Below are 12166 nucleotides of genomic sequence, written 5' to 3'. Positions count from 1 at the left end.
TTAGAATAATACGAAAAACTAGTTGAATCTAATTGAAGAGACACTACTGTAGCTCATAAAATGATCTAACTAGAGATGTATGTATCTACTCCAAAACTAAATTAATTTTTTTCGTCACATTTAATGAATATTTTTGAGCAGCCCTCTGTTAGATCGCTTCGGTGCAGGCTTTGTTAGCAGCCTCTCAGGTTTGCCGTTGGTTTGTCTCGTAAACCGAAGTTCGCGTGTGTGTATGTCCAGGTGTTTTCAGGTGTAGATGTGTGTGTGTGGCTTGTATTATGTTGTATGTGCGTGCGCTATGCACGTACGTGTTCTTTCGCTAATCGTTGCGTCCAAAGTGCTGAACAGGAAAAGTGCAGCATCGCTATTGGCGCGTGATTTAAGAAAATACTCGCAGTAGTGAACAAATTTGTGAAAAAAGGGAGCAGGGAGAAAAAAGAGGAAACGTAAAAGAGTGACAAACAGAGAGAGAGAGAGAGGTTAATATGGACAAGGAGAAAGCGATCTTTGATTTGGCATCTAAATGGGCGGAAGTATTTATGTGGCGTATACGTGATATTGGTTACATTCGCCACCCTTTTGATACCAAACTTTTTGGTTGGTTAACTGCCGTAATTTGTAACGCCATTTCTTTTGTTACACTTAATGCAGCTTTTGCTCTTTTCTTTTTCATTTTTTAATTTATTTTTTTGCTGGCTTGCGTTTGCTTGCGGTTTCCATTCAAGTTTTCTTTTACGTTTAAATACGAAAACTTAACACGTGCAAAGCACACACAACGCGCAGAACAAGGCCATTTTATTTATTGAATATAACATGAGCTTAATACTAATATAAGTTAAACACGGCAGAGAACTACGTAACAAATGAACATAACAACGTTCCGCTTACACTGATAAAAAGAATGTTTTAAAATTCAAAGAATTTTGTTTTAAAAGATGCGTCGAGAATATAAAATTTTTAAAGTTGGAAAACACATCTTGGTTTAAATAAAAAATAAAAATAAATGTTCTTAAAAATTAAGTCAACAAATAAAACATAATAAGGAAGATTTTTGAATTAATAACTTTTGGTTTCACAACTGACCACTGTTAAATTTAAATTAAACACGACGCTTTTATGTTTTCGAAACAATTAAAGATTCTTATTCTTATATTAAAAACGTCGTTTTTTTAGATTAATATTCCTAATATTAGTAATTTGGTCTAAAAATGGTATTATTTTAAGAACAAAATGCTTAAGATGTATGTTCTTGATTTTAGAAGTTGGTCTTTTTTCAGTGTAGTTATTTGAATTTATTTTTAATTTAAATTCTTAAGTCATTGCTTGAGCTTATCTCGTTGTTAAAATATTTACTGGCATTCATGTGAAGCGAGGCAGCTGTCAAGAACCTTACAAATGACCTCTGAGTTGGGCCACACATTCTAACAAATTATCAATATTATGAACATGTGTGTTTAATGTCAGTAACGCGTGGCCCAAAATGCCAAACTAACAGCTGGTCCGAATTCTATACAGACCTTTTGAGATGAATCACAGTTTGACATGGCAACATCTGTAGATGCAATCCCCTTATCCCACAATATACTCATATATTTATATATATAAATATACGTATATGGTACACTCCATCAATTCATTCAGTGGCCATTGAGAGCGATGCGTGTGTATGTCCTTAAATGGTAAACAACCAAGAGAATGTCCATCGTCTGCACAGCTTGACCCTTTCATGTGTGTGTGTGTGTGCGCCAGTGTGTCCCACCTTCTACCTGCTATTAACAGTCATTCAATCAACGTCTACTCAAGTCATGCACCCATAATCCACCAATTACGATTGCATTTCTGATCCGACAACACGATTCTCACAGTTCAATAGAAGCACTTATCAACTATTTGAATAATTTATGATGTAGTTAACTTGAATTTTGTTCGACGAGAGAATTTATTTGCATAGGTGAAATATATTTTAAATCCTTAATAATGATTTTTCATTTCAATCATTAGTGATTTTACAAAGATATTCTGCTTGAAGTTTACTGCTGAGTCTTTACCATTTTATTCGCATATACTAAGTCTACATTTTTTTCTTTATACTCAAATCAGAAATGTTAAGCTGGAATTTTAGTAAATGATTTTTTCTGTGGAATCATTCTAAATTAAGTGTTCAGTCTAAAGACCTCAGTTAAGTCATCATTCAATATTCCGAGAAAACTCTTGATAATTGCTTAAAACTTTTGTCAGGACAAAATGACAAAACCTCATTTCCATATTTGTGGTTTTAATATTACAGCTATCTCATATTAAAGCCCTAACGAGTTGATTTGTCCCTTAAATTATAGATGAGAATGAATTGTTCAGAAGGTAAATCTTAGTAAATAATAAAATACTCTTAGGGAATATCTGTCATTGGGTCTTTAAATGTCTAAATAAATCATAAGTATAAAAGCTATCATTGTAGTAATAATTGAAACGAATAGTGGATTAAAATCTATGATAGTTTGAAGTTTTCACTGAAGCAACAGTCGTGCATACCCGATAAGTTATTTTTGGAGCCACTTGCTTCAACTTGAACTCTTAGCTGCAACTCAAGCTTAACATTTTTACAACATTTGATATTTCTATATTTATATAAGTGTCTAAATGTCTAAATACATGTACTAAATAAATGATTGTTTTTTTTTGGTTTCTTATTTTTGAGATGAGTTGAGTTTGCGAAAAATGCACATAAAATATTCAATTTCCATTTTTTACGTTCGCTCTAAAAAATAATAAAAAGAAACAAAAAATACTCCAATAAAAATAAACACAGACACACTCAAATACTCACACTGACACAACACATGCACACACATAGCAAATGAAAGAATATTCAAAACAAAACAGAAATGTTCGCTTGTTGCGTCCTGTGGGCTCCCTCATGGGGTTGCTGCTTCGACGATCACGACTGGGGAGTGCGGAGGCAGGATGGAAGGAAAGACGTCGGAAGTAGGACGGGAGAGTGCGGAAGTGGATTGGGGCGAGGGAGGTGGGAAAGGTGTGATGTTGGGAATATGTTGAGGTGCGTGGCGAGGCGTAAAAACACATGCAGCGCATTTGATTGCAGATTGTGTTTCGTAGAAAATAAAATACTTGTATATGGGTGTCTGTGTGTGTTTTTGCGTGTGCATGTATATGGTTGCTTTTGCAACATGCACCGGTGCCAAAAAGTTTACGTTGCAGAACAACTAAAATTTTTCTTTTAGTGCACAAACTGAGTTGGATAGACAGAGAGGGAGGAAAAAAACCAATTAATACAGATTTAAAATTAACCTGAAAGTTCAACACGCAATTTCCATAGATAATACCCAGAATATTGGTTGTTGTGGTTACATTTATTGTTATACCCTATGCAAATTTCTTAAAATGGTTAAACACATAAATTTATGAATAACTGTTGTCGGTAACTTATTTTTTTTTCATTTGATAAGTTGTTAGTTAAGTTTAAAATTTTTATGAATTAGTAAAATACTTAAGTTTTAACTTAAATATGTACATTCGTATTCCTTTGTTCTATTTTATATTACTTTTCCCATTAAGAATGTTTAAAATTGAATGATAGGCATAAAAGAGTAGATGCTCAAATTTTCTATGTTACTTTAGATCTTTGTACAGGGTAATTGCTAGTCACGCTGTCGCACATTAATTCTATTATTGTTTTTATAGCCTGTGTGCATCAATCAAAATGTGAAGCAACGATAAACGGTTTTAAGCTCTCATCTAGATAAATAGAATATACATCTATCTATCTCTAAAAATACTCAAGTGTATACATATTCATATATAGCCTATCAGATCGGTCAGCGATTTCTGACAGCTTAAGTGGAAAATAATGTTGTTTATGATAACGCAATAGCAGCGGCTCATTGATATTGTTTTCCGTTTGCCATCCTTCGCTGTTCATCACGAATGCAAATCAATCAAAGTAAGCCAGCAACTTTATTTAACAATTGGCTCTAACTATGTGCTCCAACTGTTTATATTATTCAAATTCATATTCACGCGAGTATTCAAATTATTTGTGCCGCCATTTCCACTAAAAGTTTTATTTTTCTAATTGCGTATTGTTTTCCAAGTTTGTCAGTTGAACAGTTATTATTGCTATTAGAATTTCAGTTCAACAAATGCCACTAAAAAAAATAATAAATAAAAATCAGCATTCTATGTTACTCTAATTATGCTACACAATTATTATAATTTGATAGAAATAATATTTTCGTTCAAAAATTAGAGGTTGTAGTAATAAAATTGCGCACTACATTTGTGAAGGATACTTTGGTTGTGACATCTGTCTATGTAGTTTTCAAGATCACTGCAGTTATGGAAAGTGGATGGATAACACTAGGCAACAAATTTGAACTTTTTGGTTATTATTTATTATTTTTTATCTGTATCGATGTTTTTTTTTGATTTTTATGACTTCCTGATGGAGCAGCATGACCTTTAGTATGAAAATGTTTTGTGTTTTCTGAGATATCTTAACCAGTGTCACACAATATTAATTTGGTGTTATTTTACATGGTTTAACTTTATTTGGTTCTAATCGGTCTACTATATCATATAAATTTATATCGCCGTTTTGCCATAGATTTTTATAAATCATATCTTAAACAACGCGTAATTAATACAGCTATGTAAATAAAATAGAAACGAAAATTTAATGCATTTTTCGAGTTTTCCTTGAATTTTAAAGTAAAAAAGCTGAAAAAAGCTAAGCAATAAATCAAAATTTTCTTAAATTTCTTAAATTTCTTTTAAATCTAAGACTGTGTATGAATTAAATAAAGATATATTCATTAGTTTTTAGACAAAAGCGGGCGTACCTCTAAAAATAAAGGTAAGAAAAAAGCCAGATTTTTAAAAAAAAAAAAAAAAAAATAAATCTGTAATAAAAAAAATGTACTTCTAGATTTCAATCCGCTTTAGAGCAAGCTTAAACAATTTTGATATATTGGTTATTAAAATTAACACCTTAATATTTGTTATGTGATATGTTTAAGCTGCATATTTAATAACGATCGGTTTTCAAATGTGTACGTATAACTCTAAAGTTAATTAAATAGAAAAATAAAATAATTTACACCAAAAATATATATTTATTTTTTGTTGGTGTTTTTGATTCGTTTCTCTGTTCTCTCTTTTCGTTCTGGATTTGAACCCATATTTTTAGCACTTGCCGAATACAGTCGAATTGTTGCATTTTTTGTTGATGGTATTTTTTTATTTGTTGTTTGATTTTGAGCCGAGTTGGCAGGATAAAGTTAAGTGATTGCTGTTTTGGGGGCTAGTTGTCATTCAGTTGGCGTTGTTTGACTTTGGGTATTGCCGTTGTCATTGTTCGCTGTTTGTTAGTGGTTTTTTAGTTTTTGCAGTTGCTTTGGTGCGCTCTGAAAAGACTTAATTTTAATGTTTTGTTGCTTTGTCCTCCAAATGTTGATGTTGTTTTTGTTGTCCTATCAGCACTGACAATTTAGGGCAACGTACCGCTGCTGGTAGCGAGACAAGCACAAACTGTTTCACCCATTTTCATGGGCTATTTATGCCTCTACTGTTGGTACCACACATGGCGTATGCTTTATATGCTCAACATTAAACCTACAACAACAGCAGCAAGAAGAACAGAATACCTAGTTATGAGTCTTTAACAGGCCATAGCAACCAAACGAAGTAACAAAGTTCGCCCCTCACCTAGCAACCGCTAACCGTAATAACTAACGTAGTTTGCCTAAGCAATTTGGCACTTGTGCGCTTTATGTGACTGCTTCAATACCACCCAACCCCACTACAGACTCACACAGATACACACCACTACACACAGATACACACACACGCACACACACCCATACATGCAGAGTACATCGACTGCACCACATACACTCACTCAACCCTGTTTGCCACAAAACTGACAGTGGGCCAATCCTTTAATACACATCGATGAAAATTTTGAAATCACAGTAGACAGTAGAACAATTGCGTAGCTTTCTATGATCAAAAATCTGCGCCGGTAACAGGGCTGACAGGTTGACTGGGTATTATTTCATTTAACTTAAACTGAAAATTATCAAACACTTCTCATTTGGTTACTTCATAAAATTAAATGTATTGACAACTCTGTTGTAATTCTATTTAAATCAAAATTTTAAAAATTAATAGTTGCGATTTAATGCGATAGCATCGGGTTAAATCTGATGACAACTCTTTTATCATTGAGACAGCACTATGCATATTAAAATTGTATCACTGTGCATGAAAGCAAAATGTCAGGAGATATCACAAGGAGCACATCAGACAGGCTGGATGTGCCACATGTGCTTAGCTGCAGCTGTCGCCATGGTTCAGGGGTAAACAGACATGGGCCAAGGGGGTGTTAAAGGGGTTATGCTGGTGGTGGGATTGGCGTCTAGTTCCATTTGCATGCAGGAGTGCAGAGTGTCTGTAACAGTTGCTGTTACTTGCTGCCGGCCCAATGATAAATGCAAATAGGCAGACAGCATATCGAAATATTACGCATACGCCACGCATGGCAAAATCGAATCCTCAATTTCGAGTCTAAGGAGTTGAGAACTGTTGTGAGCTGTTGTGGTCTTATATTGGTCAACCTGGCCAATAAATTGCCTGATTGACTGACAGGCAGACACATACAACAAGACAGACAGACAGACTGAAAGACCGATTGGGCGACTAAGTGAACAATGGATATGAAATTGTAGTCGCTAATCGTTAATCGAATGACTTCTGGCTCACACTTTGCTTACATTTTATTTGGCTTTGTCAAATAGACAAAACGCATTTATTTAATAAACATAAAGCAAAAGCTGATTACGACTAACAAATACAAAAAGTGGCGTCAAGTGAACGATAACAAACGTGCAGACAAATGTTCTAGTTTTCTTTGTTAGTGTGTTTGACAACAATAATAACAAACAAAACAGAACAAAACAAAACGAAACAAAATATAAAGACATTTGGGAATTTGTCGCGTGGCCTTTTCATTGTTATTTAGCTGTGATCAACGCCAGGCGACTGACGACAGACGCATATCGAATTTATCTTTTCTTCTTTACTATTATTATTGATATTATTTTTTTTTGTATTTTTTGTATTTTTTGTTTGACATAGTGCAGCTGTCCCTCCTCTCGACCTGCTGCTGTTATCATTATTGCTGAGTTTTATTTATAAAGTCCATTGACATGCATGGCTTTTGTTATTTTAGCGTCGTCTGTCTGAACTTGACCTAAGACAAGTAATCGACAAGATGACTTGTCTTTTTTCTTTTCTAAAAATTTTCTGTCTGTCTTAAAGTCGAGTCAAAGTTTGTAAATGTAAATTTCAACGGCCAAAAACTTTGCAAAGCAACTGCAAACTGTCAAGAAAGGAATAAACTTCGACTGTGTTTCATAAATAATAGTGCAAATATATGCACATACATTATAAATGTATTTATATATTCCTGAAGAAATTGTGCTTCTGCAAAACGAAGTTTAAATTGTGTTGAAATCCATTTTTCATTTACTTTTTAATTGAAAATGGTTGCTTTTGAATCAGTTATAAAGTTCAAAATATAATTTTAGTACTGAATTGTGTGATCCCATTATGTTATAGCTAGAATCCCATCTCTAAGAATACTTTTTTGATAAGAAAGCTTTGTGGCTTATTAATATTATTGCAACTATCTGAAAATTACGACTGTTTATAAATTTACAATTTGTTCTCTTACATTGTCTATAGTTTTTCAAGGCAAATTTTAAGTGATTTTTACATGAAATTAATGCATCTATGCATTTCTATATTTATTTTTCGAGTTTGTAAAAGTTTAATTAGCTGAAAGTTAAGTTGCTTGTTTGTTAACTAGAAAAACTGTTCAGTTAAGGTCACGTCTAGCTGATTGTTCTCTGAATGCTATACGATTGTAAACATATGCGTTTATATAAGATCTTCTTGTTACTTATTTGTATTTACTCTAATACCCTGTACCTATGAACGATGCACGGGTATACACATTTGTGTAAATATAAATGAAAATATACCCAAATTACTTATAGTGAAAAGTTTCTCGATCTGACTCTTTGTATACTTTAAGTAGAAGGAGTGTTCAATGTGCTATTCTATTTGATTTGCTCTTTGAAAGGGGTTATAACTTAAAATAATTAAACCTGTCAGCTAATGTGGTTTATAGAGTATCTTCGAGTCGATTACTGATACACTTTTAGTTATTTATTTTTTGTTTTTGTCGTTTTTAAGCAGTCTATATGCAAATTTGATGAGCTGCCAACATTGCAATGACTTGTCTCATGCTTAAGCCAAGTTTTTACGAGTGTGCCGGACACACATCCTCAGAGAGAGATATACTGAGAGTCAGAAAAGACTGAAGACTCTGAAAGCCAAAGAAGTGGCCTAGGACTCTTTGTAGGCATTACGTGTTCAACACTTTTACTTCAATTATTCATGCAGCTGGTCGGTAAGGGGGCGTGGCAGGCGGTAGCAAAAGGTCAAGTGTGTGTGCGTACAGACAAATGGATATGTGTGTATGCTTATGTGAGACTATGCAATTAAGGAGCACTGCACGCAGACGGCGACAGCGATAGAAAGAGAAAGAGACAGAGACAGAAAGAAATTGAACAGGGGATAAAGATAGAGAAAGAGACAGAGACATGTGCATATAAATTGCCTTGATGAAGATATGCAAAAATCGACATGGTCAACGCAAGTTGTTAACCGGCTGCTACTAGGCGCTAGACAGAATTTTGGCACACATCATCACACACACACGCACACATACTCACGCATGCATATAAACAATCCATCATTCACTTTTGCCATTTCATTGGACTTAGACAAACAGAAAACTTCATTACTTGTAGTCTAACACTTACACATACTTACACACACACAAACGCACACTCATACATTCGTATAGCAGAGTAGTACAATCTTAAGTAATAGGCTTAAAACGGCAGCTTTAGTACCATCAATTAGTTTATTGGTATTTGTGTGTTAAACCATCAGAGTTTTTGACTGTAAATCTAAAAATCAAGTGCAATTTTATTGATAGAAAACAGAAAAGCATCAATAAGGTCTAGGAAACTAAAAATATTTTAAGAGTTTTATAGAATTCTATATTACAAAAATATGATTTATAATATGCATAAATTTTAGTTTATTATTTATGCATAGTAAATATTGTAACGGATATTATTGCGTGTTTTGCAAATCTTTTTTTGCTTGAATTTTTTTATATTTTTAAAGTCTACTTAATTACTGTATGCTTTCGTTGAGCTTTGTGCTGTCCACACATTACTACACATTCAGACTCTTAACAACTTCAACAAAATTGACAAAATTGAGGGTCAGTACGTTTCTTTGTAACTGTGTCTCTTGTGATTCACTTGAACATCCGTTTAGTTGTTTTGTGTTTTTTTTTCCTTTTTTTTTATTGGTTTGTAAATCTCTGGCATTTTGAGCAGTTGATGTTTTACTGCAGTTTGTCTGAGTGTCCGATAAAAGGCTGCAGAATTCAATTTTTGTATCGTTTTTCCTTTTATCGTTGGTTCTTTTGTTGCACTTATGGTCGGCCAAAATGGACCGCTGCTAAAGTGGTGCAGTGCTTAAGTGGCTACTAGTAAAAGGTTTAGTCAGAATTTTGAGCTCAACTCAATACTAGTCAAGATTTAAGCTTACACAGTTATCAGACGCATCAGCTAAACTTTTTAAGCTTAATTATTACTAAGTGGTTTAATCAGAATTTTGCAACTAAGATTGAAGCATCACTTAATTTTTCTGGCTAAATTGTTTGCTTAAACTTTAAAATCATTTAATAAAATCAAGTTTTTCTGTTATTTTCTCAAATAATCACAAGTTTAGATAAATTTGCCGTTTCCCCACGTCTTTTTTTAAGGTTAAGCAATTTAAAGTTGATGATGATGGCAAACTTAAATCACAGACAGGCGATTTTGTATTCCCTTACACAGTATACATGATTTTTGCTATGAAATGTTAACTAAGGTGACAATATTAGTGAAAGTATTAAAAAAAAGTATACATACATATATATATATATATATATATATATATATATCTAACTACTCACTATAATACGTCTGAGTGGTAAACATTTTTAGAAAACAAACACAATAAGTAAAAAAAATACATGCTTGATTTATTGAACTGAATATTTTAGGGTATTTGCTATGCAGTATGCCCAAAATTGCAGCAAATTCCTTTTTTGTTTGTTTATTATCACCATCTCAGTTGTCTTATTCTATGCATACTTGATGGCCAACATTTAGAACCTGTCTATGCTTAGCTGTCTGTGTGTGCTTCTGTGTGCGTTGATGTATTTGTTTTACTCGTATCTGACACTATTTGATGGCTTGCTGGCATCTTATATAGTCGTAAACTCGAAAAGATTTACGAGACATTGAACTGTGCGAGCAGGATAGCCGATAATGAGATGGCGCACTCTTTGCCATCGCCTGAATAAAAACTAAACTCAAATGCAATTTATCAAAGTTGATACAAGGTGAATAAATAAAAAAAAATACGAAAGTGCAAAGGCATCGAGCTAGTCAAGCTTAAAAAGCTGATGAACTAGATAATATCTCTTAATAGGCAGTATAATTATTGAAATTTATTTTTCTTATATATATTCTTATATATATTTATATTCAGGCTTGTTTCGGCTTTTACTTCCTATTTTATCGGATTTCAAAAAATGTAATTTTTCACGTTTCATTTGGGCTTAAAATTTTAAAATTATATTTTATCACTTTATTGGACTTAAATTCACCAGCTCAAAATGAGTTCAATACGCAAAATGTTTCCAGATTGATATAAGAACAGGCTAAAGATTTTCACTTCCGACAAATCTTGCCGAAAGTGAAAACCGGAACAGGCCTGATTATTATATTTGGAGGTTTTTCAAGTCACTTGAGGTTTTTTTGTGATATTTTCAATCAATAATTTATATTGAATTCAGCTAAGCGTATTACTGCATTTAATTAAAATGGACTCATATCCATTTGATTTTTCCCCTTTAGCTTTCCCTTTGCTCTTAAATTTAATTGTTTATTTCGCGATCTTCACAATCTTAGTTTAAAGACAAATAGTTAGTCTAGTCGTATATACCTATTAGTGTATTTGCTAAATAAGTAGAGGGAATAGTTCACAATGATGTGAGCTGATTTCATATTGCCGGCCGTCGACCGAAACGGGTTCAACAAAAAAAAACCAAAACTGATGCCATCTTTTGTTGTTGTTGATGGTGTTGTCGCAGTTGTTATTATTCTTGGGTAAATAGTTGGGAGGATCAGCGGGTGGGCCAAAAGTGCCAACTTTTAGCTGGCGTCACAAATATGTCCAGGCCATTGATGGTCAATGTCAGCATCAACAGCCACAGCAACAGCAACAGCAACATCAACCCGACAGGCGACAGCAATCGCTACGCATAATGATAAATGTCTTTTTTATTTAAATGCGTGTAACATTTGGCGGCGCCATTATCATTATCATAACCATCATCATCATAATTATCATTCTGCTCGTCATCTTTGAAAACATTATTATCATCTTTAGCGTGCAATGACCGCGCAGCCAAAGGGACTGCAAAAAAAAAAAAAATCCAAAGAGAAAATTTGTTTGGCTTATAAATTACTCATACGACATGCTGCAGCTATCGAAAAGCTATGCAAATGAATAAATATATGAGCCAAAAAAGTTGTTTTCTGATTTGCAATATTTAATGGGAATTCATAAAAGTCATACCCACACATATATGTAGATACACATTTAAGCTCCCATCTTTCGCAGGAAGCAAGAGCTTTTAGATAAATTTGAATGTATTTGAGATTTAATTTGTGGATTTTATGTGTGTTTATCCAAGAATATTCCATTTATCAAGGCTTATTACATTTTATGAACAGACAGCCCCGCCCCATTACGCCCGCATCCGCCCCAGCAATTCACCAAAAGAAACCCGAGATTTCCTTTGTCGATTTGCCTCAAAGACATCGAAACTAAAAGTTCTGCAATTAAACGTGCACGAGCATTGACTGAGGTTTTATTTTTGTATTTGTATTTACATAATCGTATCTCAGTATCTCAACTAGTATTATTGCTCAAATAAATCAAAATATTA

General features: G+C 33.4%; 2 protein-coding genes across 2 annotated transcripts in view; both read left to right on the top strand.

Annotated features, from left to right (window-relative positions):
- Nucleotides 1-12166, top strand: part of LOC117794035 (eye-specific diacylglycerol kinase-like) — a 139183-nt gene that overhangs the window by 2331 nt on the left and 124686 nt on the right. The gene's annotated exons all lie outside the window — the stretch shown is intronic.
- LOC117794012 overlaps nt 1-12166 on the top strand; it is a 59532-nt gene that overhangs the window by 33939 nt on the left and 13427 nt on the right. The gene's annotated exons all lie outside the window — the stretch shown is intronic.

This window comes from Drosophila innubila, chromosome X, assembly GCF_004354385.1.
Source record: "Drosophila innubila isolate TH190305 chromosome X, UK_Dinn_1.0, whole genome shotgun sequence".
NCBI classification, from domain to species: domain Eukaryota; kingdom Metazoa; phylum Arthropoda; class Insecta; order Diptera; family Drosophilidae; genus Drosophila; species Drosophila innubila.
The sequence above is the reverse complement of the archived record's forward strand: the minus strand, read 5'-3'. Positions and strand labels throughout refer to the sequence as shown.